This window comes from Alexandromys fortis, unplaced genomic scaffold, assembly GCF_014885135.2.
Source record: "Alexandromys fortis isolate MF-2015 unplaced genomic scaffold, M_Fortis_MF-2015_v1.1 scaffold_15, whole genome shotgun sequence".
In the NCBI taxonomy this organism is placed as follows: Eukaryota; Metazoa; Chordata; class Mammalia; order Rodentia; family Cricetidae; genus Alexandromys; species Alexandromys fortis.
In genome coordinates this window covers 4728016-4754429 of record NW_026067911.1, presented here as the reverse complement: position 1 = coordinate 4754429, position 26414 = coordinate 4728016, and the positions used below count along the sequence as shown (strand labels likewise).

Genomic DNA, 26414 nt, shown 5'->3' with positions numbered 1-26414 from the left:
TGTGTGTGTGTGTGTGTGTGTGTGTGTGTATCTATATATATATATCAGTTTCTGAATGGTCATGGAACACTTTGTTTCTGCTTTTGAAACTTTCCAATTTTTCAATAAATGCTTTACTTAGGGTGGAAATGACCTAGAAAATGCCTGCCTGGCAGCATGAATTCGTCTTTGTGAGTGTGGGTACGTCTCTTTCATAGCAAACACTGACAACATGAGATTAGGGTGGTCCTGAATAAACCTGCTCAGGAAGGATTGTATGTATTCCTTAACGTTGTCTGAAAATCCTGCTGGCTCTATTCCTATTGCCGGCCGCGCTCATCTAGCGTTGTTTAAATTAGTTGTTAGCCAGCTTCCTTTCCGCGGTTACTAGCTTGAGACCATGAGTCTGGGATCCCTCTGGAAGAGTTAGCAGAAATGACTGCGAAGACACATTTTTCCTAGGGAGAATTTGGGCAGTTTTGTTTGCTTGCTTTAAAAACATCCTCTAAAATTCTGAGAGTCCTGAAAATGTTTTAAAACTTGAAAGGCTAAAGGAATGTTTTCTCGGAGCTCAGATGGGGCTGGTTTCTTGGCTCAATCCCATGCGATTCTGATTCAGCATTCCATGCTCCAGGTTCAAGAGCACTCTCTAAGTACTACTTGGCGCACAAGCTACATTGCTCTATGTCTAAGCAGCATTTTTGGTGTCGGTTTGAAGATCTTTGTCCCTGGCCAGTCTTTCCTGTCTGATTCATTCAAACACCCACACTGTCCCACTGATGTGCACACAAATCATGCTGCAGTGTTTTATTTATTTTGCATTTTGACAAGAGATCACACCAGGACTTCGATTGTGATAGGAAAACGCCACTCTACAGAGCCACAGGTCCGCCTCGTGTTCATTTCCTAATTGAATTTGAATAATAGTTCATTGAGTTCATTACAGTAGCCAGTTACTAGGCTTCAGATAAATGAGCTGACATACTCTAGTCACAAATAATAAACCACATTAGTACACCAGTATCCGAGGTTTTGCTTTCTGTGGTCTATGCTACCCATACCCTCCTGCCAGCCTTGGTCGGAGATAGTAAGTGAAACATGTTTGGAATTAAAAGTTAGAATAAGGTTTCACACAGTATATTAATGCTCCAATTTGTTTTCATTATTTTTGTTAACTTCCTATTGTGCACACACATGAACTATGCTGTATCATGGATATGTATATACATGTATAGGGTTTGGTAGTGTCTACACGTGCAGGCTTTAACTGAAGATCTCAGACCTTATTCACTTTGGATAAAGAGAAACTACTGTGAGCTTCCCTGGGACTCCTTATCCCATCATCTTATTTTTTAAATAACCAGATAAGAGGATATTAATCTCAAGAGACTCAGTACAAATGTCACCTTGTACATGCAGCCATTCGTAGTCCCATGGGACAGACTTCTCTGTGTCCTTTGCTTCTCAGTGGACCTTGGCCACTATTTTATACCCAGTGAATGCCATGAAATGCTCACTCGCTCTCTGTTTCTCTTTCTGTTTCTTCTCTCTTCCTACTCTTTGTTTCTCTTTCTCTGTCTCTCTCTCTGTTTTTTCTCTCTCCCCCTTTCTGTTTCTCTCCCTCTCTGTCTCTCCCTCTCTCCTACCCTCTCTCTCTCTCAATGTAGAACTTTATGAATACTAAATAGAGGAAGGACCACTGAGCTCTCTTCCCAGATTTTTGGTCCACTTTTTATTTTCGCAATAGGGTCTTAGTACTAGAAGGAGGTGAGACACCACTGACACTATTTTGGTTGTTTCTTTGGGTTTATTGGTGTCTGGCCTCCTCTTGGAAAGGAACCATGTGCAAGACTCCACCAAGCTGCTTCCTGTTCCAGTACCACCAGATAAGGGAATCCTGTTGGTTTTATCCCTACCAAAATCACTATGTATTTTCATGAAACAGTCCTTAAAATCAGGTGCATTAAGAAGAAAAATGAAATATTCTCATGCAGGGCCACAAACACAATGGCAAATTACAGGATAAGATACTTTGGTCAGGCCTTTCCCTTACATGACAGTCTGTCTGAAGCATCCCTCAAACCTCAATTGCACAGAGAACTGGATGTGCCCCCTGGTGGCCAGAATCATGTTTGGCTCTATGTGAGTATAGGAACTTAAGCCTGTGAGCTCTCTCATCACCTCATCTTAAAGGTAAGTCAACAGATCAGCCACATGGATTTTTATTCGTTTTGGAAGGAGCCATAAGGACCCTGCCTTATGTCATAGAATAGTCCCGCTCCATTAATTTTCCTCATAATTTCATTTTTTTTCATTATGACCTAAATAAATTGCATGGCATATGTGTACGACATTTCCCTTTTGCATCTATCAGTTAATGGACATTTGTACTGACTCCATTTATTAGCTCTTACAAATAGAACAGCAAAGAACATGGATGAGCAAGTATCTCTGCGGAGGGTTATAGGGTCCTCTGGGAAAATGCTCAGGAACGCTAGAGAAAGATAGACACAGCATGTTCTCACTCCTCAGCTTCTATTTTATATGTTTGTATTTAAGTGGAAATGATATATATACAGTGGAGATGGAAGAAGACCCAAGAGAGGAGTGTGGGAACTGTAACAAAAGAGGAGACTGTGTGTGGACTGGTGTGAGCAGGCACAGGGAGCGGAAACGGGTCAGGGCCGGGCAAAATACAAAACCAGGGTGTGTAGAAATGTCATTAAAAAAAAACCTCTTACTTTGTAAGATGACAGAAATCTCTACAAATGTATAAGAGATTTGAGTGTAGCTCAGTGGCAGAACATCTCCCTGAAAATGTACAAGAAAAATAAAAGAAGTCACAGGGAAAACTAAGAATGGATCTACAGTGGATTTGTTCCTAAAGTCCTCCCAGCTAACCTACATGTGGGAATACGGTGAGACAGCCCCTTTGAATCCTGAATGCAGCCAGAATAGTGAGGGCCAGTCATGGAAAATAGGCTTAGCAAAGAAAATCACGCCAGGGATACTCTATCAATATACCAGCTATTTACCAACTGTTTCTATCAAAGTTAGGAAGAAAAAATAATTAATGATGTTTTGCTTAAAATAAGTACCTTAAATTTATGCCTGGGTCTAGTACTTTTATTCTTAGAATTTCCTGTTTTATATTTATTATTTTATATGTCACTAAGAATAGGCAACATAATGATTAGTTTGTATATAGCCTTAGTACCTTTGTGCTGAGTATGTTGTATTTGTAAGATTTTAAAGCATGAATGTGTGTTTCATCTGCAGTGGTTAATACTGAGGTCAAATTGTCACGCATTACAGTCATCTAGGTGACAAATCGCTGGACATGTCTGTGAGGCAGGAGACCCACCCTCCCTTAGCTGCTTCTAGCATCCCATGATCTGAGGTCCCTGGTGGAAATAAAAAGGAGAAATGGATCTGAACAATTGCCTTCATCCTCCTCTGCTTCCTGCCTGCAGATGCAATGTGGCCAGCTGCTTTACGTCCTGCCCTCCCCCCATGCCTTCCCCACCGCGATGGACTGCATCCTCAAACTGTGATCAGAACACAGCTTTCCTTCCTGATGTTCATTTTATCACAGAAAAGTAGCTAAGGCACCACATTAGAAAGACGGAGCGTTTTCTTGCTCCAGTGTGATGCTTTGGGGATGTGCTTTTGAATTCTTCACTCCAGCTGCATTTAAAGCAAGCATTGCTAAGGATAACAATTTCCCTCTGTGATGTGGTGCCGAGTTTCCACGCTTTGCAAGCATATATTTGGAGAGAGACATGAAAATATGTTAAGACAAATCGCTTCAACAGAAGCCCTGCACCAATAATGGGTGTTGCGGTGTTACCGGTGACTGTTACTAAATGTCCATCTGAAAAAGGACAGACCGAATTCAGTGAGCAGACTTAACAGACAATGACTCTGCATTCCTTTAATTCAACATATCCTTAAAAACCAAACCCACACAATAAACAGAAGGTTCCACTTTAAACCCCTAGGTCTGGCTCTTTGTTTTGGAGAGGTCAGAAGTTCTGCTGACATGGGCACTTTTGCTGCATGTCACCGTTGAGTTAGTTAGGACGCGGGTTAGCAAGTCTGCACATTCATACCATCCCGTTGTTTTGTTTTGTTTTGTTTTGTTTTTCCCTAACATTCTCAGATCCTCCAGGTCTTTTACACTTAGGTCCCCTTCATTAAACTGTGATTTCAGTGTCTAAGCAACGGCCTGATTATAAAACACCCACTCACAATTGACTTGTGGTCCACTAGTCCCGAGAGGTTAAAAGATTTACTCCAGGTTGGGCCACTGCAAATCCCGGTGGCATTAGAGAGGGAAAGACCTTAGTCAATGATTGCAAGAGACACGTGTGCACGTGTTCTGCCTCCTCCTCAGGCAGACCTTCATGGCAATGGGTGGCCAACAGGACAGAAAGCACAGTGACTCCTGCCGTCTATATCCGTGTGGCTTCCTTTAAGCACTCTGGAGCAAGCAGTTCAATTTAATACTGCCTAAAATAAAAGCTATATTAATATACTCCAGAAGAAGTGATTTTTTTATAGATTGGAAAACTAAAATCTCGGGAAAGTGTGTGTGTGTGTGTGTGTGTGTGTGTGAATGCCTGTAGGTGCAGGTGTATGTGTGCCCACGTGGGTGGGGGCCAGAAGACAACTTTAGTCCACAGACACTGTGACCTTGTTTTCCGAGGCAGGGTCTCTCACTGACTGGAAGTCACCGAGGAGGCTAGCCTTGCTGGGCTGCAAGCTCCGAGAACCCTGCCCATCTCCATCCTCCAGCACTGGGGTAACCAGCATGCACCAGCATTCCTGGCCCTTTCATTTCGGCCATGGGGATTGAACTCAGAGCCTCACGCTTGCAAGGCAAGCATTTCACCTACTGAGATATTATCCCATCCCCAAAAACTTTGGAAATCCGGATTTCTGGTCTTTTTCTTCAAAGTTTTTCATTCAATACTGGAGGTAGAGCAAGAACGTTCAAGCCTCTAATGTTCTCAACCTGTGGGTAGGGAACATTTTAGGAGTCAAATGACCCTTTCACATGGGGTCACCTAATCATTTAACACAGATATTTACATTATGATTCATAACAATGGCAAAAATCACAGTTTTGAAGTAACGCCAAAGCAATTTTAGGCCTAGGGTCAGCACAACACGAGGAACGGTACTAAAGGGTCACAGTGTTAGGAAGGCTGAGAACCACTGGTCTAGTGAATTCTGGGGATGACACTGTGGCTGCTTCTGATTTGGGAGTGTCAGCCTAAGGAACACCTATCTGTGGCTATTTATAGTGAAATTCTGCGATTCTTCTGGGCAGCAGCTAGACTATGCTGGCCAGGTGGCCCATGTGCTCTTACTAGCAAAGGTGCCAGGTACTCCCTGGGTAGAAGATGAATTTGTGCAGAATTGTGCAGAACCAACTGTCTCCACCTCACCCGTCGCATTGCCCCTCCCTTACTGTGCACCTTCATTACCCCGTACAACTATCTAAAGGGTAGGCGAAGATAAAGGAACACCAAAATCATTGAAAATAGCTAGATTTCCTTTTAATTGTCCTTTTGCTTTACTTAGCAGGCCATGTTTTAATTAGGAGAGCTCCTTAAACCACACGGTGGCAGTGTAATCACGCGAGTGAGTCTCAGCGCATCAGCCTACGGCTCTGAAGCCCTGATAAATTAAGAGATGATCCGGAAAGCTATGCATCTGGGATTCTGATAACAATCAACGGTCCATAAGGTAAAAATGACAAACTATGGTCACCTTCGGGAAGTTTTAGTCGGAGCCTTCGACGTGCTTACAGTGCTGAGGAAGGCTTCTCCCTCTACTGTTTTATAGTGTGAGAACAGATCACATGCACAAGCAGCAGATCTTCCTGTGCATAAGCTATGGAGCAAAGTAACGCCAAGATGAGTCGCGCTACAGCCTAGCGGGTCCCTTAGCAGGCTTCCCTTCTGTGTTTGTGTCCTGTTAAGGAGTACCTTTCGCTAGCATTGTTAATTCGGTTATTCTCATGTCTCCACCCTTCTTACAAACAAAGAGACTAGACACGTTGATGTGTTTGTTATATCGTCTTCTCGGTCTTCCCATCAGAACTGAAGTTTTAAGCTGGACTGTAGCCTTTACGCATTCTGACTCCATAGGTGACTACTGTTCTCTAACCCATCCCCCAAGCAATCTATATCATTCTAAAAGAAGAGGCACAGAATTCTTAGGAGCTTGGGATGCTATCTGAATAAAATATAGACACCTTTCTCTCCCTATCCTATAGCAAAACTCTCAGTACTACAGAAGCTTTCCAGGAGTGATTGGGTTGCCTAGAGGTTAAAATCCTGACAATGCCCCTTATTTATATTGTGATACTGTGTGTCTGATCACTAGCGATAAGGAAACAGCTAAGTAAAATCAAATGTAATAGATGCAGACATAAAAAGAAAAGGTATTTGCTGACAAGGTATACTTTTTCTCAAGATGATGGGACCTAAAGGTGCTAACATCCATGCCTGGGAATCCATGCAGATTTCCCACACCAGTGCAGACATCTGGTTCAGATTCTTTTTTACCAAATTTACAGTTTGGATCAAAGGTTTCCTCTGAGTATTCTCAGTCCACATAGCAAAACTTTTTCTGGGATCTGTTGAGGAAAATGTACTCACCTGGTAAAATATAAGACCCAAGGCCTAAGCTCGTCCTCTCCATCAGATGCCATTTTGAGAAGGTAACTGAACTACTGTGGTGTTATAGTAGCATGTGCTGCGTGTTACTGGCATGCGAGTTAGGTGCAACAGGAACAACGAGAGCCTGCAAGCGCTGGAGTGCATTGCAGCAGAGAAACCGCCTCCACAACTGCAGAGGTTATAACTCCCCAGGTTCCCATCACCAATGATGGTGTGCACACAGTGTTCTGAATTGCTCATTTGCCCCATATCACCGGGGCTCTTCGCCTGCTCTCCAGCCAAGCCATTGCATACTCAATCGACCTGCTTCATATAGGTGTCCAAATGCCAAATGTCAAAAATAATCACAAGAACGGTACCGAATTTCAGAGAAACTGCTCTGCAGAAAAGTATGTATCATTTATGTATCTATCTGTATCTGCAGACCAGTCTCTGTGAGCTGGGTATTATGATATGAATTGCGATCTTTTAATTACTTTTTATTTTATATGTGGGGTGTATTGTTTTGCATGAATTTTGTGCACCATGTGTGTGCCTGGTGCCTGAAAAGCTAAAAGAGGGCATTCGATCTCCGGAACTAGAGTTATGGCTGACTGTGTGCCACCGTGTGGGTGCTGGGAACCGAACCCAGGTCCTCTGGAAGAGCAGCAAGTGCTCTTTACCACTGAGCCATCTCTCCAGGCCAAAGTGATCGAGTTGTAAGAAAGACATAGAAAACTAGTCTAAGATGACATAGTCATTACTGTCAGAACTGGGAGTCCGATGTAGATAGATCTAACAGCTCCAAAGCCAATACCCAGAACCACTAACAGGGTGGGCACTTGTTTCCTGCCTTGAACGCCCCCGCCTTTAAAGTCAATAATTTTCCACACATTCCTTCCATATGAGCAAGATTGTTCAATTGCCAGACTATTTTTCTTAAAGAAGAAATTACCTATTGTCTGAATATATATTACAAGAAATTTATGAAAAGTAGATCCTTCTCTGGGTGAATACTTTTACTTTTAATACTGACACATACGTTAACTTTTAAAGAACATCTTATATAATATTTATACCTGCAATATGTATTAGCAAGAAGATGTTGGACAGTTGTAATTTTATCAAAGTATAATTACTGGGATTTCTCTAAGAGCTATAATTCTTTTTGACAATTCAGCCAAGCTTCAAATACTCAAGTGAAGTTTAACTTGCCTCATTGATTGATTTATTCATTGCTTATACTCTGCCTATTTCAAAGAATGATCCAAAATATCTCACACACAAAGGAGAGAACCACAAAATAGAATCGTTAAGGCAAGGCTGAAAGAACAATTACCACCAAACACAAGGAAAAAGAAACCAAGGCCAGAAACCTTAGATTGAAGAAAATTACTGTCATCAGACATGGTGAAGGTGAGCCTCTAGACAGACAACCAAAGCCAATCTCACTAATAAAATATAATTCCCTAACTGAGAAAAGCATGCTAATTATTTAGAATAGGTATTTATTTTGAGTAATTAAACAAACTGTTTTGGTATGTGTGCAGCAAGCATATAAGTCTCAAGAGTCATCTTTTTTTTTTTTCTGTGTGCGTAACTACTCACTAGATCGAGAATCATCATCTTTTTTTTTTTTTTTTTTTGCAGTTCATTCCAGATACATAGATTCATCATCTTTTAAGACACCACAACACACATCTTTTACTGTTGGTGCCATCGTAAATCTACCATAAGTCAATTTTCTGATGATGATGATGATTATCATGTTCAGTGGTCTGTCTGACTCTGTTTGGTCCAATAACAAGTTAGCTAATGTTACAGCTCTCAGTTCTAGTAAAAGTTCTGCCGTTCAGCTGGTTCTCACCCTTTGAGACTGCTCTAGATTCTCCTCAGTCTTTTCTCTTTCATGTGAAGCAAGCTTTATGATTGCAAAAACCTGCAGGTCTTTAAGGTGTATTTGAGCTCGATCTATAAATCACTTTGGATCATACTTTCCAATAGCTGTGATATATGTTTCCCTATCCTTAGCTTCTTGTGCTTCTTAACTGAGAGGCATTACCCATCTTGTGTCTAAGTCATTTAATTTGTGTGTGTGCACTCATGCACAGGTCTGTGTTGGGGGTGTGAAGTGAATGTGTACATAGACGCGTTCATGTGGGCGCTGGTCAACATCTGCATCGTTTGTTGAGATGGGATCTCTCACTGAATGTGAGCTTGCAGATGTAGTTAGTCAAGTGGCCAGCAAGACCCAGGAATACTTTTATATCTGCCTCCGTAGTGTTAGTGTTTGTTATAAGCACGCCTGCCTGCTATAGCCAGTTTTTGATGAGAATTGAGGATCTGAACTCAGGACCTTATGTTCGCACGGCCAGTCCTTTACTGGTGGAGTCATCTCCTCAGTCCTTTCATTTATTTTTTGATAGTCAGTGTTCCCTAATTGATTGTGAGTAGTGTCTTTACAGCTTCATTTTCTTTAGTTTCTGATACCTTTTCTATGTACAGAAAGGATGTCCTATGACCTTGTTAACGTTATATATCAAGTTTACTAAGTTATGGAACCTCTTAAATTTCTTAGAGATTAAGAAGAACAGTGGCAGTTTTATACCTCTCTCTCCAATTAGCCTTCTTTGTGATTTACTGGCCTGAAGGGACCTCCAGGACACTGTGGGAAAGGTGGAGAATAGAACAACCTTTGTCCTGTGCTCCCCTCCTCAAGGGAAGGTCCTGTCATTTTATCAGAGACATTAGTGCTTGCTCTATGTATGCCTATAGGTTAGTTTTGAAAATCACATTATCCTCCCTCCAACAACTTTAAAAAAAAATGCATCCTAAATTTTGTGAAGTTCATCCATAAATATCAGTTTAAGTTCTATTCTTAGATTTCAAAATGTGTATATGTATTTAAAAATGTATGGTGTTATTATAATGAATATTGGACGCTATCATGTTTTTATGCATCTATTAATATAATCATATAATTTGTCCAAACTATGTAGTAATATGGTATATTACATTGACTGTAAAATCTCATTTAAATTCTTATTATAAACCCTCTTATGGAAGGCTTGTTATTTTCTGTATACATTGTTAGATAGCTCATAAATTTAAATGTGAAATATGAAGTTATGAAACTTCTAGAAAGACAATGCAATGAAAGGTTCTTAACAGAGATTAAAAACTTTAAATACATAAAGAACTGATACATTAGACCATATTATAAGTACAAACCTCTGTTTATCAAATGATATTATTAACCAAGTGGAAAGTGGGACATGGTGGCATTGGAGCTCTCCGTAACATGCACATCCCGCAGAGGACCATGGCTGGAACACGGGAAGAACAGCTAGAGACCAACCCCAAACGTCACACACCTCCATTAAAAATTAGTGCAATGCAATAGCAGTAAAAGAAAGACAATCTAAACAAGATAAAGTAAATACTATTATGAACCTGAGAAGGTGTCCTTCTGGACACTTAGTTTGTGTCAACTTAATACACACTAATGTCGTTTGATAAAAGGAAACCTCAGTTGGGAAAATGTCCTAACAGATCAATCTTCGAAGCACGTGTTTAGTTAATGATTGACCTAGGAGGACTCAATTCACTGTGGCAGGGCCACTCCGAGGCAGGTAGTCCACGCTGAGCAGGTAGTCATGGGAAGCAATCCAGAAACCAGAACTACTCCATGGTTCCCTGTTTCAACTTCTTGCCTTGAAATCCTGTCCTGACTTCTCTCAGTCATGGACTGTGGTCAGGAATTGAAAACTGATGGAAATACTTTCTTCTCCAGCTCACTTTTGGTCATGGCATTTGACCACAGCAATAGAAACCTAACTAAACACAAGGAATACTGAAAATCACAATGAGATATGTTTGTAAACACTCACAGCCCCAGGCTGACTAACGTGAAAATCACATAATATCAAGGGTAGGACCAAGGAAGTCTTGCTAATGAGAGTGTACATTTCTGAAGTACTATGGAAAGCCTTTTCTTGGCATCTTCATAGTTGCAAATGTCTTTAAGGCATATGAGGCAGGGATTTTACAATTAGGCATGCACTTAACAGACATGTACAGCTCATTTATGAAATGTATATAAATGAACACTGCAAGCGGTGCTATTTATATCGGTCGCAAGCTGGAAATACTCCACGAGGGGCTGCAATCCCTAGCTGCTGAATTAGGAGTGGTCCTAGGCAGAGGTTTCAGTGTGAACTGAGGCATCCTACTCAAAGCTACAGGAGTAAGGCATCCTGCATCCAACCAAGGCTTCAAAGACCTGGCCTGGTAGGCATCTTCAACAGATTTCCAAGAGCGAGTGCAGCGTATTGTGATAAGTAAGTTGAGTTTGATAGGGAGGAACTGTGCTGTGTGTTTGTCCGTGGGTCCATGGAACATAGTAAACTATGGCTTCATGATGCATTAAAAGGACAACTTCATATATGTATTGCAGAGGTATAACCCTCTGCTCAGAGAGAGACTCAATAACACCGACAAAGAGCTACTCACACGCACTCCTAAAAGAATGTCACGGACGCTGCTCACAAAAACAGAAATAAAGCTACACGTACCCCAGGCAAGCCTTGATAAGTACTTTTGTTCCCCAATTCGAAATAGAGACCAAAATGTAATGGCAACCTTTTTCTTAACTTCACTCAGGATGGGGGTAAGCAACAAGGAAAGCTTGATCACAAACATTTGTATGCTAAAGTCCTTGGAAAATGAAATGATATGAGGTACAAAGTCTTGCACTTTGCCGATTCTGTAAGGAGGTTTTAGGTCCTTGTACAATGTGCACCTGTTGGGTATGCGGTCTATATCATGAAACTGCAACCTAAATCATTTCATTGGAATCCTCAAGCAACAATAAACATGCCTCACAAAGAAAGAGACAACAGGTTTTGGCAAGATTGCATTGGTTCTTTCTGTGTTGCTATGTCACGTTCTCTACTACACTTTCCGTATCTTCCTTGGCTGTGAGTTGACTACCCCGAAATGTGTGATTCTGGCTTAAAGGACGGGAAGAGCAGCAACTTCTTCAATGACCTGTTTTCATGCAAACATACATACAACAAATAAAGTCGATAAAAAGGAGTCCTGAAGACATAAGATAGACAGGCAAAATTATTTATAAACTGTGCTTTCCCCCTGAAACTACCTAAGAGGCATCAGCATGCCTTTACGGGCCCCTCATGATCTCTGATATAAATACTGCTGAAAATAACACACAGCAGTAATAAACCATGGGTAACTAGAGAAACAGGCATGCCATTGACTTTACCAAACAAGGTTTATTTTCCTCTCTCTTGTCTCTTCTTTGGGTCTTCAAGACGCAAAGTGAATTCTGTGTCTAGATGTATGAGTAAGATTGGGCAGGTCCCAGCTCTTCATAACCACCAGCATCTCTGCAATCATGCAACAGCTTGCTGGGCAGAGGATGTGATATGTCTGTGTTCTGCACATTAGTAAGGCTTGCTGCTGTTCATTAAAGTCTTAATGGAAATGACAGCTCTGAAGCTGATGGAGAATTATCAACTCAGCCACTCCAGGTGCTAAATTATGGGCCACATTTTGTGACCCCCTGTTGCTGAGCCTGTGGATTTTCGATTAGAACGACCACATGGCAGGAGGCATAAACGCGTTTCTTAACATTCCCCCCTAGATTTCTCCTATATAGAATAGGCGGTTAGTCCCAGGGAGAAAGGCACCATCTCCTCCCCTGAGCAGTCATTTATAGAGTAAGCAGCAGCAACAACAAAAAGGGAACGGAGAAAAAATATGTTCAGGACATACTACTTTAAAAATCCATTAAACAAGGTAACCAAATCTTTATTGATCTAAATATAGAAATGTCATAACTAGCGAACAACATCAATATAAAGTTGTGTAATTAGATCACAGTGAGGCAGCATTGAAAGTATTACATATCATTTGGCCCTAAGGAATTTACCATAGAGAGCTGGCATCACCTAGCATATGGGGGTAGAGTGTGGAGGGACCCATAATGATCTAGGATGGCAACAGGGGTAGACTGGTTCCAACGCTGGCCCAGATCCTCTACCTGGCCCGCATCTCCATCTTCTGCAGAGTACAGTTTAGCTTCTTTTGGAAGTATTGCAGCCTCTTTCCCTCTTAGTGGAATCTGGGCGTGCTGTCAGCTTGTGTTTGTCAGTAGACAGCAGCAGAAGTGGGGATCTGCCAGTTCTGACCTTAAGTTTCAGGAGACCATCTTGGACTTGCCAGCTCCAGATGACCTGCCAGGTGACTGCAGACATATGAACAAACCCAACTATCTAAGCCTAGATCCACACAACTGCTTGATATATCTATGGCCTCTTGAGAAATAACACAGTCATTGCTTCATGAATTACATTTGGGGGTCTATGTATGACACACCAGTAGCTACACAGTCTTGTTTAACATTAGGTCAGAGAAGTTACCTATGAAAGGCTATTATTTATATTCCTTTTTTTTTTTTTTGGATCCTAGATTACAGTTAGTACCACCTTTTGCTATCTCATATCAGATACAGGTCTTTGTACTCTCTGCAACTTTGATAAAGAATGGCCTTAAAATGTAGAATGCGAACATGTATTCCAGCACTTTAACTAAATAGGAGGGAGGTCTGTTTCTAGTTATGGAGATAATCGTTTCCTGCCATTGACCCTCAATATTGGAAAAAGGAGTTCAAGAAGGAGCAGCCCAAAGCAGTGAGAAGGTTAACAGAGATGTGGGTGTGGGCTCCAGATGAAAAGTGGGTTTCATGAATAGGCGAACCCCACCAAGCTTTTCATCCTCAGTGGGTACTTGGAAGAGAGATCAACCTCAGAAGCTCAAAATAAAATGCATTCAGACAAATGGCAAAGTTCTTGAAATCATCCAGACAGGTACCAACTGTGAGCCTGGATCCTGTGATGGAAAAGAACGGTGACAAACATTTAATATTCCTTCTTCTCAAATCCTGATCTTAATTTCTGAGCAGACCTTCCACCAACAAAGGAATCTGAAAATATCCTGGCATCCAGTCTCTTATATTTGAATTTAAATGATAAAAGAAACCACATAATGTGAACCATGGACTCTCTAAACACACACACACTCACACACACACACACTCACAGCATATTGGAAAATCTACAAATTGGAATATGCTAAAATACCATAAAGACATCAAAATGAATATATTTCCTTGTCTCCTATAGATTGGTTGCGTTGGTCAAGGCCGCTTCCCCCTGAGCCCCTCTCAGAATTGTCAGCGAGGTGGAAAGGGTTCCTACAGGTTGGAACTCTTCCCCAGGGCCCCACACCTCTCCACAGCCCAGGCCCCAAACACCGGCTTCCCTACTTGCATAGAAACATGAATGTAAATGAGGGTGGATTTCACACTTGAGGCAGCAAGCAGCTTTGCATTTGGAACTGACATTCAGAGCTGTGTAAAAACACTACTTTGCATGCAGATTGTAGGATGCTTTCCTTGGAAACCAGTTCCTGTGCTGCCGGTGCTCCAGGACCAAGGGAAGCAGGCAACGCTGACTTGCAGATGCCTAACTCAACTTCTAGAAAGGAAACCAATAAATCTTTGAGGGTTGCTTTACAGGTATCTACAAAAAGAAAAACAATTCCATTGAAAGACAAGGAAACTCTAATTTCCCCTAACATGGGAATGAATACAAAAACTATAGGGATCTCCATTATCATGCTAAGTAATGTGGCATCATTTGCTGGACTATCCTCTTCTTAAGACTCGAAAATCTTGAAATTTTTAATATTCGCATATTCCCTCTTATGCACACATGTGTGTATTTGCCCATAAAGGCCAAAGGTGGACTGGGTGTTTTGTCAGTCACCTGAAACAGGGTCTCTCACTGAACTTGAGCAGGTTGAGTAGGTGAGGCTGACGCCTGGCAAAGCCCCAGTGCTGGAGTTCCAGACCCACAGTGTTTTATGCTTGGGTTTTAGATGAATGTTGGGGTTCAGACTCAGTCCTCAATACTCATTTTGCCGACTGTCATCTCTTCATCCCCCACTTAGTTTTTTTTTATTCTATCCATCCCAGTCCCTCTGCTTGAATTAATTTTATGGGCAGACTCAATGAGAACAACTAGGTTTATACAGTGCAGGTTCATAGCCGACATCACCTCTGGTTGACCCTTGGCTATCAAGTTAAGCTGCATTGGTTAAGAAGTTAATCTGCCTTCCTGCAGGACACACCACTGTATCACAGCTCCTTCCCTGCATGCACACTGCTAGGACACTCGCATTTACTTATGAAAGACGATTGAGTTCATGTTTCTATGTTTGCGTTTCCAAAAACAAAGGGTTTGGATTAGCAGGGGAGGCAGAGACACTTGTACTCTGGAGTCTTTTCAGAAGTGATACATCTTAACTCCAATGACTAGGATCACTCAGACTCCTTGACCTCAAAGCCGACATGCAATTAACCATTAATGACTTATTAATATTCTTTGTGAAGTTTTAAAGGCCTTGCCAGGGACTAATAAATTTGTTAAAATTTGAAAAATTATCCCTGAGCAGATAAGTGGGGTATTTTACTATCTTGTCAAGTAGATAAGGTCTTTGCATATTAAGTGTGTGGTACTTTTCCACTTTACAGAGGGGGTGGATGGCACCCCTGAAATTGTTCAGCATATAATGCACAACTTTCTGTGTTTTTAGAAAGATTTATCTTACTTTTAGCTTCTAAATCTCCAGAACAGAAGAGAAAAAAATATATAAATTTCAAGATAATGAAACATAAAACTGTACAATAGTTACTAATTCAAATTTGATTAAAAAATAACAATAAAGATGACTGTGTAGCTGGAATTCACTTCCTGTCTAAAAGTAAGTAATTTTATAAATTAATTAATACTCAACCTGATCACTGTTTTCCTCCTCTCTCTCCTCTCCTTCCAGCCCCTCCCCCAACCTCCCCCTTCTCCCAGTCCACTCCTTCTCCTTTCTCTTCAGAAAATGGCAGGCCTCCCATGTGCATCAGTCAGCCATGGCCTATCAAGGTGCAGATAGACTAGGCTTTCCTCTCCTCTTCTGGCTGCATGAGGCAGCCTGGTAGGAGGAGAGAGTCCCAAAGAGCTGGTAATGGAGTCAGAGGCAGCCCCTGCTCCCTCTGTTAGGAGTCCCACAGGGAGACCAAGCTACACAACCTTGACATAAGTGCAGAGGGCCTAGGTCAGCCATATGCAGAAGAACTCACTTCTTTACTGTTCACTCAGACTGTAGCATTGAGGTGAATTCTTTCCTTAGAAAAACTTTCAAATTTAAACAAGATACTAAATATGGCAATATTTAGTAATGAACAAAGTGCTAATTTTTCTCCTAATGTCTTCATAGATATATGTTAGACTGTTTTCTCTAATGTTTCATGATTGTCTACATTACACACGTTCTTTGTAAAATACAAATGTCCATGTATTTTGTATGTGAACATGCTGATATGCTAATAGTACCACTTATGTTCTCTTAAAGGTAAGTTAAAACATAGAAATAAAAGTTAATTCATCTGACAAAATACACTTTAATCTAGTCACTAGCAAACCTCATCCTTGAGGAAATGCATAAGCAGTTTTAAGGCTGTCATGGAGTCATTGCTTTAGCATGGAAAAGTTACAAGGGAGTCTTCCAGAACATGATTCTGGAAGCCTGGGTTCTTTGTTGCTGTGCAGGGGTGACACACACTGACTGGCCTGAAAGCCTCCTTCTTTTTTTTGAAAGCCTGAAGTCCTTGGTGCTGTGCAGGGGTGAGGCACACTGACTGGCCTGCAGCTTCCTTCCTTTTCTTTTCGCTATTCAGACAGTTGATTAATGATGGCACAGAAACACAGTTAGTTAGATCCACAGCATCTTAAAATAGCAGAAGGGATTTTTCCAGCTTTGTGGGCCTGTCATTTTTATTGTAAAAGAAAGAAGCAAATACAGATATTTCATGCCGAGTTTCGCTATTATCTCCAAAGCCAAGAGGCAGTTATTTATTCCTACTTGGAAATAACAATGATGATCAATCAGGCATTTAAAATGGGGCCACTTCAAACTGTTTGAAATTGATTAAATACATATATTTATTCTGATTTTCCTTTCACACCCTCTGTGCCTAAGAGACAAAAATTATTTGTAATACAGTCCCAGACACTTTTCCTTAATGCATTCCTAAACAATAGACTATGTTAGAAAATCACAAGCACACACAATTATATGTTGTTATGTTACCAGGTTTAAGACACTCCTACATTTTTAAAAAATTTATTTTTATTTTTAATCTTGTGCATATGTGTGTGGCTATGTGTGCACACACATGCCTACAGAGGTTAGAAGAGAGCATCAGATCCCCTGGAGCTGAGCACATGGGTGATTGGAGCTGCCTGATGTGGGTGGATGGACTGAACTCAGGTCTTCTACAAGAGCAGCAGTGCTCTTAACTGTTGAGCAATATCTCTGGCATCAAATGTTTGAAGAGTCATTATAATGAAAAAAAAGTATGACTTAGAAAATATAATGAAATGTGGTATGTATTCGTATAGACAAACTAAACTTCATAATAAGAAATCTATTCAGTTTAAAGAGTTACTTCTAGAACTATCTATCAACACATTTCAACGTATTTTTTTCAAATTTTATGTCAAAGCAAAATATATGAATTTTTGCTTGATTTTATCCAGTAACTTTTATGGTTTCTGAGTCTCTCTTGCTGACTGGACCTCAGCTTCTGGAGCAGGAGGGGAGGAGACTTAACAACTAGTCAACAGAGAAATGGCATTGGCAGATGTCAGGGAGGAGTAATGCATCTCGCATATGCAAAGGAGATTTTAACCCTTCTGCTGTCAGAGGAAAAGGGTGTTTCAGTCATTCTTTACACACATATTTTCTGAAAGGCTAGTCTAGTGCTATATTATTTGTGTTTCAATAAATAAAGTTTGCCTGAAGATCAGAGTGCAAAACTAGCCACACTAGTCAGCCACACAGGCCAGGCAGTGGTGGCACACACCTTTAATCTCAGCAGCCACACTAGTTAGCCTTAGAAGTCATGTGTTGTGGTACACGTCATTAATTCCAGAGAAATATAAGGCAAGATGAGACAGAAACTCACTCTTTTTTTTTCAGTCTAAAGATTCTGCAGAGGTAAAAACTCTCTAGTGGTTGGCTACTTTGCTTCTCTAATCTTTCAGGCTGAACCACAATATCTGTCTCTTGGTTTTTATTAGTCATGCTACGGGCTAGTCTACAGGAGCTGTTTCTAACTTATTAATTCCTTATTTGTTTTTTCATCCCAACCTGAATTCCATAATCATCAACATTACCACATTTCAAATCCTCCATGTCTTCTTTTCTTTTTGTAAGTAGTATGAGATCACAATTGTCCTTTTTTTCCCTCTTGAAAGATATTATTTTCTGAATCATTTCTCTGAACATTCCTATTTCTTTTTCACATGCTCTAAACTAAGTGCCACAAACAGAGGTTCCCAAGACCATGCAGCTGATGCAAGAGAGGAGAAGGTAATGACAGGCCAGATGAATCCTCAGAGAACTGCATGTGCATAGTGCCTGACTCACCTGAGAAATTAGGAACTCATAAAATAGTGATGTATCCCCACATGGGAACTGGAATCAGTACTCACTTGTATTCTGACCTTTAAAGTGCGGAATTGTACAGTCTTGAAAACACTTGTCAATCATTCACAACACATCTGCAGGCCACATTTAGCTCTAAATTCATCAGACTTTCCCCTCTGCTAAGTCTTGCTTACTGGGTTCTGTTTCTGTATGCCCTGGACAATAGTTGGCCCTCATTGGATTCTGTTAAGTCTTTATAGTTTCCCCAGTAGAGTCTTAGATTGGTCATCTTGCCAAGTCCATTTCCATGTTAGTGGTTACTCTATGCAAACTTCTTTTTGTAAAATTTTATCTAAATTTTTTTGTTTCAGGCAATGTATTATGACCATATTCTTCCCTTCCCCCAACTCCTTCTTGATCCTTTAAACCTCCCCTCTCACATAAATACACATTCCCTATCTCTCTTAAAAAAATAATAAAAAAATAAAAATAAATAAATAAATAAAAACAACAGCAAGAAACAAGATTCCCCAAAACTGTAAATCAAAGAGACAAGAAAGAAAGAAGGAAGGAAAGAAAGAGAAAGAAAGGAAGGGAGGAAGGAAGGAAGAAAGAGAGAGAGAGAGAGAGAGAGAGAGAGAGAGAGAGAGAGAAGGAAGAAAAGGAAAGGAAAAATAAGAAAAAAAGAGCACACATAAAACAAACAAACAAACAAAAAAAAACCCACATGGGCTCCACTTCACACTGGCCAGCTACTACTGGATATGAGTCCTTCCCTGGAATGTGTCTAACACACCCAGTGACACAGATACTCCATTGGAGAAAATGATCACCCCCTTCACGGCAGGCAGCAACTGTAAACATCTCTTAGTTAAGGGTGGGACTTCGTGTCCACTTCCTCTTCTTGGTGCTAGGATTTTGTTCAGTTTGAACTGTGCAGGTTTTATGTGTGCTCTTGCACTCTGTGAGTTCGTATGTGTACCAGTTCTGTTTTGTCTAGAAGATGCTATATCACTGGAGTCAAACACCATCCCTGGCATTTCAAATCTTTCTGCCTCCTCTTCCACATAGATCATAGCCTTGAGGGAGGTGTTTAATGAAGACATCCCATCTAGGGCTGAGCGCTCCAAAGTCTCTCACTCTTTACACATTTTTCAGTCGTGGGTCTCTGTGTTAATTACTGCCTATCGCAAGAGGCTTATCTCAAAGGGTTGAGTGATACTCTAACTCTGTGAGTACAGCAATATGCCATCAGGAGTAAATTTATTGCTATTTTTGTTGCAATGTTCCTTAAGCAGGATGATAGTACTAGGTCTCCTGTAGGACAATAACCAACCCAGTCTCAGATTCTTGGCCACTTAGCACTGTTGGGTATAGGCTTCAACTCAAGAAGTGGAACTTAAATCCAAAAAACAGTAGCTGGTTACTCCTATAACACTGTGCCACTATTTACCAGTATATCTTGCAAGCTGGTCTCTTTTGCAGGATATAGAGTTTGTAGATGGATGAAATTGGTGATAGTTTTTCTTTTCTGATAGTATGCAAAGAATCTCCCAGGGGCGAAGCTTCTAGTTGAATACCATCTCAATTATACCATGTTTGATGATGTAAGTCAATGCTGTCTACATCCAACAGGGCCTTACCCTCAGGTTTTGGACAGTTATCCATAGCCTTTGCAATAGCCTGTGAGATATGGGGGTGGAGGCTGTAGGATCCCTTTGGTCAAGGACTCACCAACCTATAACCCGTTCCTGGCACTTGAGGTTTTACTTGGTGGCATAAGATGTCTAGTTGAAACACTGTCCATGCTACTATATGGTGACTCCATTTAAATTATTTTTATGTATATATTTTATAAAGCTTCTATAGCAGTAGGTTTCCATATGGCTTTTCGAAAGACTTTCTGTCTCAGGTATCCTTTCCACTATTCCATGTTTTACCTTGTCCTCTTGTGCCCCTCCTCATTTAATCCTCCTGTTCCAGGTTCTGCATTGTCTCTGTGTAATACTCTATTTTAGTTCTTCTTCCTTTGACCATCTCCTCCTCCCTCCTGGGCCCTTGATAGCTACCTAGCCTCTGTGGTCATTGGGATTGAAACACACATATCGAAAGTTTAAAAGCTAACATCCATATATAAGAGAAAACATGTAAAATTTGTCTTTTGGGGTCAGAGTTTACCTCACTCAGGATGACTGTTTATCGCTTCATCTATTTGCCAGAAAATTTTATTTTCTTTTAGCTGATGAATACAATTCTATTGTGTAAATATATCCCATCAAAATTCTAACACTTATTTTTTCAGAATTTGACTAAACAGTTTTCGACTTCATATGGAAACACACACATCCATACACATGCATACACACACTCAAATGGATGCATACAAACCATAGTAGCTAAGACAATCCTGAATAATAGCGTAACTGCTGGAGGTACCACCATGCCAGATTTCAAGTTACATTACAGAGCTATAGTAACTAAAACATCAAGGTATTGTCATAAAAAAAATCAGACACATTGTTCAATGGAACAAATTGAAGATCAAGACATAGTTATACACATCTACAGAATCCAACTTTTGATACAGAAGTCAAAAATACACACTGAAGAAAAGATAACATCTTTAATAAAAAGTACTGTTTTAACTCAATAGCTGCGTGTAAAAGGAAAACATATCTATGTCTAACACACTCCACAAAAATCAACTCAATATGAATCAAGGATGTTGGCATTCATGTAGATGCCATGAACGTGATATAAAAAGTAAGGAACAGCCTTGAACTAACTGGACAGAAAAGAATGTTCTGAAAAGGACACCAATAACACAGATATTAAAGACCAATAACTAATAAATGGGACCAAATTAATCCCAAAGTTCTGAACAGAGAAAAACACCATTCAAAGAAAGTGACACCCTACAAAAATGGGAAAGAATTCTTACCAATTATACATCTAATAGAGGATTCATATCTAGAATATATATTTAAAAATTGAACATCAAGAAAACAAATAACCTAATTAAAATAGTGTATAGAATTAAACAGAGTTCACAAAAATAAGCACAAATGGCTGAAAACACTTAATATATGGGAACCATCTTTAGCTCCCAAGGAAACACAAACTAAAATTACTTTGAGATTCCTTCTTACCCCAGTCAGAATGGCCAAGATTAACAAGGGAAATGACAATACATGCTGGTGGGCATACGAGGAAGGAGATCCTTTATTAATTGATAATGGGAGTGCAAACTGGTACAGCCCCTGTGGAAGTCAGTGTGGAGGTTCCCCAGAAAGCTGAAAATTCCCACAAGATCCACCTATAGCACTCTTAGGAATAGACCCCAAAACTCTCCATCTTACTACAAAGATACTTGCTCATCCATGTTCATTGCTGTCCTACTTATAATAGTCAGGAATTGGAAACAGCCATAAATAAACTTAAATTCTTAATTTTCTTTTAAATTCTACAGATAGATTTTTTCCCAAGAAGTTATTGTTCATGCATGTCCTGCTCATCATAACTCAAACTATACTCACTGTGCGTATAAGTATAAAGTATTGGTCCACAGGGTCAGCATCTCAGTTTCCTGTGCTGCTTAAATCCTCCACATCTATTCAGGAAAACCTCATCTCTCAGACAGCACTTCACAGTGGTCAAAGTCAGTCATTGGTATTACACGACCCACAGCTCAGCTTTAACGTTTTCACTTGCATCCTGGTCCAGGGCATGCTGCTTTACTCTTCTCTACCTCAGTTTCCCTGCCTGAAAGTTAGTAGTCATGGTTCCCTCTTTACAAGAGCACTGCAATGATTTAAAAGGTTTTGTTAGGTAATAAGACACAAAATAAAATCTCTCATGGGTCCATAATTACACAATAGACCTCAATTCAATTTCTCAACCTCATTTTGTCATTCTTAGCTTTTGGGGTATTTGTTTTAGGATCTATAACTATTTTTTGTATATCATGTTTTTCCAAGGGTATAACGTATTTTAACACAGTATTCATCAGACTGATTATATGATATGGGGGTCCTTTCTTGGTTCGATTTTATATGTAAGAGGAATAGGTGAAATTAAGCACTAACCCAATAAACCAGAAAGCCCCAGTGTAATAGACTGGATAAGGAGCCTACAGTCTGGATTGGAGCTACAGGTGCTCACTAAGTGGTCCTTTTGCAGTTGAGGTGAGATTCCTCTCTCCTTCTCTGATATCCATGGAGTAACTCATCACATGTAAAACCAGCTGTGGAAGCCTCAAGCAAACACTCTCAGAGCTTTGTGTGGGTCTTCAGAAACCTGGCTGATTTGCAAGCTTATATTACATCTGTGCTTGAAGATGAGAGAGTACAGGGTGATGTGTCAACACCTGCGCAACAGAGGAGTCTGTTTCCTATTGATGGACACCCACCATGTTGTGGTTTTAAGGGTAGAAGGTAAAAGTAGGATGGACACACAGAGAAGAAGCACAGCATTGCTGTCTTCTCCACAGCTGAGCTTGAGACGGAACAGACAAGAGAATTAAACTTTAAATTAGTTTAAGAATTTAAGTTTGATAAGGCAGAGCTATTCTTTTAAGTTACTGTTCAATAATTTTATCATGGTAGTCATACTGATTATATTCAATAAAAATTAATGACGACTATAAAAGCCTTTCCATATCTTTGGATCAATATACAGAATTACAGGGAATAGGGGCTATGACAGAACATTCGTAAGATACTGTGCTACACAACAACCAAACTCATATGTAAGCCATCCTCCAAACAAGAGGTTTTCTGGGCTGGAGAGATAATGACTCAGCCACTTAAGTTCTTGTGAGAATGAGGCTCTGAGTTCAGATTTTCAGCATCCATTCCAAAAGTCAGACATGGTACAGCAAGAGTTTAACACTTAAGCGACAGTGGCAAGCAGAGATAGGTGGGCTTATGTAATTTATTGCCCAGAAAGTCTAGTCAATCATAGAGCTTTTGGTTCAAGAAGAAACCTTGTCTCAAAAAGTAAGATGGTGAGCAATGTGAGAGACACCCAATGCTGGCCTCTGGCTCTATGAGCATGTGAGTACACATACTTGAAGGGATGTGTTCATCGTATACCCTGCCTGTGCCCTTGCCACACACAAGTAATACAAATTCTTTAATTTTGCTTATTACTCCCAATAGGAAACCAGGGTCCAAACTGACTAATGCAGCGTCTCACCACTTTGCTAATTGATCTTTTTCCTTTCCTTTCCTCTCTCACCACATTCAGACCCAAATGTAGTCACTCTCTCCACGTCCACATCATTTCACTCCATTGGACTTTCGCTAATTAGGAGCCCTGACTAACACACCAATTCTATATCCAACATTTATCCAGCTGATTTATCCAGTTTAGACTGATAAATCTTCCTCATCAAGGAAGCCTTCAGGATGCTCCCCCAGATGGATAAAACACAGCAGCAATCGTGCAGCCATTATATTTTCTTTTTCTTTACATATAATTGGTTTACACACCATTCTTACTCAATAAATTATATATGAATTTCTTGAGAGTAAGATGGTGTCTTTCCTTGTTTATTATTCCAAACAGTGCTTAATGAGCGAAATGTAAAAGAAGTCTCATTGGAGGATAAGAATAAGGCTTAATTGGTATTATGACCAGACCAGTCATTAACCTTCAGAGAAGGAAACAAAATTCCTAGTATAATCTACAGTCCTAGGAAGTTTTGAATTGTTTTGTTTTTAAAAAATAAAATAAACTCTGTGAGTTTGAGACCAGCCTGGTCTACAGAGCTAGTGCCAGGACAGGCTCCAAAGCCACAGAGAAACCCTGTCTTGAAAAACCAAAAATAAATAAATAAATAAATAAATAAATAAATAGAATAATATTTAGATACAGTGGGATAAAAAATAAATAAATTTTTCTATATGTCAAGCTGGTCCTTGTATTTTCATAGTAGGATATTATAGTTCAAGAATAAATGTGTGCAAGGTAAGAGAAACAACCAGTCTTAAGTAACTAAAAATTGCAAGCTGGATAGTCTATGATCTCCATGGAAAATATAATCTCTGTGCCAAGATTTCTGAAAATGGTGTGTGTAATAGAGAGTAGAACTTCTGGATGGCTCACTTCGTGGGAAAAAAAGCGTTTGTTTTGTGCTCTGCCAGATACTCAATTCAGGAATAATCATGGATTAGTGGAGGCAGCTAGCCAGCTATACTTACCAACAGGCAGGGAATTTTAAACACAGTTAGATTGGGAAGCCCTGTGCAAACAAAGAGACCTTGAACATCGAGCATCGGCAGAAGGTGGAGGCAAGTCAGGTTATTTACAGTGGGCTGCGGAAGTAGAGGCTCTGGCAGAAGATTGAGTCCAGTCGGATGGGCTGACCTCGGCGTCCCACTGAGATCTGTCGTTGCTTTGTGTGGTAGTCAGCAGCTCAGGCCGTGTAACATGTTGCAGACAGACAAACAAAAAACAGCATTCATCCATCACTGAGTGGAGCATGGGTTATTGTGATAGCCAACAACTCGGTGACACTCCCAGCTGTCAGTCAATCTCTCTTTGCATTGTATAAGGGGGCTCCAAACAGAAAAATCTGACTTCTTTTATTTGTTGGTTATTCTATGGAATCCTCTCCATGGAACAAAATTTCTTTATTTTTTCTTGATTGTGAGTATATGGCTACAATATGAAACATTTTATCGAATAAATCCACATTATTTTATTGAATAAATCTGTGGATTGCCATCTACTATGCTTATTACTTATTATCTGGAAGTGAGTTATGAATACTTAAGTTTAGATATGTTTCTTATCTCTTACTAGATGTGGTTTTCTTGTTCAGAAGACACGTGTTCTGGTTAGACTTTTTGTCTATCATTTTTCTCCTTTTGCATCTTGATGACTCTCACAATTCAGTAGAGCTTATTCTGTCCAAGTCACTGGTTGTTTCTTAGTCCCATCAATCCTGTGTTTATCATGTCTCCTTTCACCCAGTTGACTATTTCTATGGAGTTTTAATCCCGAATTTCTTTACGGTGGCATTGTCAAGGGTGCTGCATCCCTGAAGCTAGAAGGCCTTTCTTGAGCACCCCTGGTGCGTCCAGAGCTGGGGGTGTGAATGATAGTGCTTCCCATTGACAAGCAGACAACTGATTATAACACTGAGCCATAACATATGAAGAGAAGGGCGCCTCGTGGTTGATTTGTTTACCTATGGTGAAAGATGAAATCCTTGACTTCTAACTACAAATACAGGGGGCCAGCAAGCTGGCTCCAAGGGTAAAGGCATTTCTTACAAGCCCAAGAGCATGAGTTGTATCACTGTATCCCATAAGATGGCAGAAGAGAACCAACTTCAAGAAGGTTGTGTGATACATACCCTTGCATGTGTATACTCATACCACACACACACACACACACACACACACACACACACACACACACGAGGACATATTTATTGGAAATAAAAGCAATGAAGAACGACACCATGTTTAGAGATTTGGGAGGAGGGATTGAATGACTGAAGTAAGAGAGTTACATGGGAAGCAAACATAGTAGGTCATAAGAGAGCAAAACATTAGAAGGTAAATGTGATGCTATGAGGGTGGAGACTAAGTTGCCATAGGAACCCCAGGATGCCCAGTGCTAGAAACACAGGTGAGAGCAGTTGTCCAAAAGAGAAACTGTGTGTGCTGCCAATGACATGGAGCATCTTGAGCCTGTTGGAACTCCCTTCAGGACGCCATGTACCCAAAGCACCAAACGTGCAATTGCAGAATTTAATCTTTGCCCTCCTGGCCTTACAGGTTTATTTTGTTTAGACTTCTTTTGGTCCAACTCTCCACGCCCCTATCGTTCTCTTTTTAAACAGGAACGTTACTCTGTGCTTCTTAAATAAGACACCAGGAGCTCACAGCTAAGTATGATCTGCGTGTTTGAAGAGACTTGGAACTCTGGACTTTTAAACAATAGCAGAATTGTGAAGACGTTGGGGGACTCTCAAACTGAGAGTGAAACTGAAGTCTCCTCCTTTCAGCTGCAGTTTTTAAACCCTCGGTCTCAGTGGTGGGGGAATTAAGGAATACAATGGGCTTTTAGTGCCGTAGAGTTTCGTCTTATACTGACACTGTTATCAGTAGGACACTGAGGTTTAGAAAGTAATATGAAGATTTATTTTTACTTTTAATCGATGCACAGACATTATAAAGGTGA

At 40.3% G+C, this 26414-nt stretch overlaps 1 protein-coding gene and 1 long non-coding RNA gene across 2 annotated transcripts in view; one reads left to right on the top strand and one right to left on the bottom strand.

The window, feature by feature from the left end:
• Window positions 1-26414, bottom strand: part of LOC126499314 (EGF-like and EMI domain-containing protein 1) — a 629335-nt gene that overhangs the window by 28695 nt on the left and 574226 nt on the right. The gene's annotated exons all lie outside the window — the stretch shown is intronic.
• Window positions 5405-26414, top strand: part of LOC126499316 (uncharacterized) — a 30964-nt gene continuing 9954 nt past the window's right edge. The window contains exon 1 of the long non-coding RNA XR_007591053.1: window positions 5405-5733. This is a non-coding gene — a long non-coding RNA (uncharacterized lncRNA). The remainder of the gene's footprint in view (window positions 5734-26414) is intronic.